Source organism: Juglans regia, chromosome 3 (genome assembly GCF_001411555.2).
Source record: "Juglans regia cultivar Chandler chromosome 3, Walnut 2.0, whole genome shotgun sequence".
Lineage (NCBI taxonomy): Eukaryota > Viridiplantae > Streptophyta > Magnoliopsida > Fagales > Juglandaceae > Juglans > Juglans regia.
Genome location: NC_049903.1, coordinates 29,224,336 through 29,225,335, shown reverse-complemented (window position 1 = coordinate 29,225,335; position 1,000 = coordinate 29,224,336).

Sequence of the window (1,000 nt, the reverse complement as noted above, 5' to 3'; positions counted from 1 at the left end):
TAATATATAGTATTACTATATAGTATATTTTTCATGGTCATTCCACCATCTTGCTGATAAAATAGTAATTAATAAATTATAGAATTCATTTATTTTTCTGATATTCTTTTATTTAAGAGGAAAGCTTGGAGCCAGATGGATTTAAAAGAGATTTTTGCACCGCAAGATAAAATAGTAATTAATAAATTATATAATTCATTTATTTTTCTGATATTCTTTTATTTAAGAGGAAAGCTTGGAGCCGGATGGATTTAAAAGAGATTTTTGCACCAGCCAATAGTAATGTGCCACATAGGCATTTTAGAAAAATATCAATTAAATCCGCGTCCACTCGATTCCCCTCTTTTCCTCTGAATCTCTCTCCCTCCCCCACCCATCGTCTGCACGCAAGCTTCTCTCAAATAAAAAATAAAAACCCTCTCTCTCGTTCTGTACTTTTTTTTCCTCTTTCTCTTGCGTTTGCTTTTTTTTTTTGTTTATTTTCTATAGAAGCCATAGTTCTTCCTCCAACTTCAAAAATCTCTTGCGTTTGCTTTTTCCTTTTATGCTTTAAACCATAAACACCTATGTACTTTCTCCAAATCAGTCGGATTTTTATTTAATTTTCACTAGAATCATTCACGGAGCTGGAACAAGAAGCCGGCGTTATTATTTTGTAGAGAACGAAGTTGGAAAATTTAGATATGTGAATTTCTTGTTACGAAAAAACTGAATATAGTGGAATGAAAATCTCCAACTTCCTAGTTCCTTATGTTTCTCATCAGATTTGTGGGTCTATCCACATCAGAATTTTTGGTTTTAATTTTGAGTTTCATTACGTATCGGCTAATATATCCAAGTTTATAGACCTAAGAGAACTCAAAGAAAGATTATTTTTATTTTTTCTCTGAGAAAAGCTTGCGTGCAGATGATGGGGTGGGGGAGGGAGGGATTCAGAGGAAAAGATGAGGACCGGGTGGACGCGGGTTCAGTTGGTGTTTTCCTGGAATGTCTACGTGGC